Source organism: Gadus morhua, chromosome 12 (assembly GCF_902167405.1).
Source record: "Gadus morhua chromosome 12, gadMor3.0, whole genome shotgun sequence".
NCBI lineage: Eukaryota > Metazoa > Chordata > Actinopteri > Gadiformes > Gadidae > Gadus > Gadus morhua.
In genome coordinates, this window is record NC_044059.1 from 27,420,430 (window position 1) to 27,422,929 (window position 2,500).

A 2,500-nucleotide genomic window follows, 5' to 3' on the forward strand; every position below is an offset into this window, starting at 1 on the left:
GGTGTGTTCTTAATCGCATGCGCTTGAGCTCGCTCGCATTCAGCGTGTGAGCTAGAATCCCAGATGTGTGTTGGACCCTGATTTTTGTGATATCATTTCGAACGTTGAGCGGTAGATAATTGATAGGAAAGCGAGTAGTAACCGCACGGTGTTTGGTCCGGTCATCAGCTCCACCCTCGCTGGTTGTCAAGGTGTTCCCATGACACAACCGAGACACCCAACCCCCCCGGTATCTGCCCTCCAACGAGTTCAGCATTGCCCGTGCACGGTTGATACCGCCGTCGATGAATGTGTGCACGTGTGTCTGTGTGTGCGCGTGAATGGTGAAAGGTGAATGCGAGACACCTATTGTAGACGCGCTTCCTGTGGTCACAGCGGTTAGAACAGCGCTTTTGTGAATGAGGTCCTTTCAAACGGCGTCCTGCAGACGATCCCCGTGCGCGGACGACAGCTGTCCGCCGCTCTCTGCGTGTCGCCGGTGCAGCGTGGATCCCTCAGCCTGGCCTCGGCTCACCCCATCACTCCGCACCCGCCCCCCCCCCGCCGCCCTCCCAAGCGGCTCCCACTAGTGCGGGGGGGGGGGTGCAGTCCATAGAACGACCCGTACGAGGTTATAAGGTTATTCTCTCTGCCCTGCAGCGTCGGTACACAGGGGCCCGCAGGCAGGGGGGGGACACCTGAGAAGAGGGGGCCGCTTTTCAACGGCTCGTCATCAATGGGTGTCTTTCAGACGCTTGACCAGGTCAGACCGGGGCGACTCGCTCTCTGGTCACGGGCTGACCCCTCCTCGGACGGGCCGGGTAACCGGCTCGCGGAGGGATCGATGGACGGACTCAGTGATGGACGGCCCGACTGACTGACTGTCTGACCGACTGACTCACTGTCTGACTGACTGACTGACTGTCTGACAGACTGACTGTACTAAATAACCGAACGTCGGAGTGAATGGATGGTCCTTTGAGGCTATTATTGTGTATGTTTGGTTGTTAATGCCTTCTCACACAAGCATGTGAGTCAGAGTTTTTCCACCGGGCTTCTGAGGGAGGGGGTAGGACCGGCTGTTGTTGTAGGGGGGGGAGGGGGGGGGGGGGGCATCGATCTACAGTCCGGGTGACATTTGTTATCCTGCTGGGATTAGCCGCCTGGCCGTTCTTCTTGGTATGGATTCAGGTGGACGTGAGTTATCGTCGGCAGGCTTTTATTGGGGCGCCCTTTGTCCAAGTGGGGATTTCTTATTTGTAATTTATTGGTTAAAGTATGGGTCAGTGCGCTACAATAACACATCGCCGCCGGCTTCAACCTGAACTGTGCAGACGTCGGGTTGGCATTGGCAAATTGTCGTTTCACGGCCCTTGGAAAACACCAACAGGAGATGCCTAGCACAGCGAGAACCATTCCAGGGTCTTGTCAGAAGTGCTTAGCGAGGTGTGTGCCGCGGCTCTGTGCGAGTAAAACGAAACGCCCCTCGTTCGCTTCAGCCCTCAATCTCTCGTTTCCTTTGGTGGAAAAGAACGAGCCGCCGCAGGTTCCCAGAGAGAGAAGGGAGTGTACCTGCACCCTGGCCTCGACCCGGTGCCAAACGCGCGGTCCTCCTGGGCCTCACAGCGACACCTACACCCACCCACCTGTCGTCTTTCACCCCCGGGGGCCACGGGACCCGTCCTGGAGGCAGATTGGAGCTCCTACTCTGAGACACTTTCGGTTTTGTTTGAGGCCGATCTTTGTAAACGGCGTATGAGGAAAGAGAGTCTTCAACAGGGAGTTAAAACACCTCCTGAAGCAGCCATTGCCTTGATACTGATACGGGCAGGGGGGAGGGGCAGGGAGAGATGCATGTTTAATGACCGGCACGGCGACACCGATACAAGAGAGACACCGGAGTGCTGACCCCTGGGCTGGCCTGGCCGGGTGGACCCTGGCCCCGTCGGAACAGAGGGCCCCCAGAGAGCTCGGTGGGGAGAGGAGGTGTTTTGGTTTTTATTGTAATGGTGATTGTAATGGTGATTGTGATACGATCATAAAAACGGGACAGGTAATAGATTCCAATCTAAAGGTGACACGCCTTGGATGAGCTGGTAATCATTCTTTATGACGGCTCAGATAAACATGGAGAGCAGCAACGCAAAATGCACTGACCCCGCGTGAAAACATGAATGCACACAGATACAAGCACGCACACACACACACACACACACACACACACCTACACACACACACACGCACATAAATGCAGACGAACACACACACACACACACACACACACACACACACACACACACACACACACTCACACACACATGCACACACACACACACACACACACACACACACACACACACACACACACACACACACACACACACACACACACACACACACACACACACTCTCACATCCACACAAACAAAAAAAGTCACACACACCCATTGTAAAAGCAGCCTTCTCTGTGAAAGTACCATTCACTTTTACGACTTCAAATGACTTCTATTGTGGTGGAGCG

At 55.0% G+C, this 2,500-nt stretch overlaps 1 protein-coding gene across 1 annotated transcript in view; it reads left to right on the plus strand.

Moving 5' to 3' along the window:
- Nucleotides 1–2,500, plus strand: part of fgf22 (fibroblast growth factor 22) — a 30,979-nt gene that overhangs the window by 1,089 nt on the left and 27,390 nt on the right. The gene's annotated exons all lie outside the window — the stretch shown is intronic.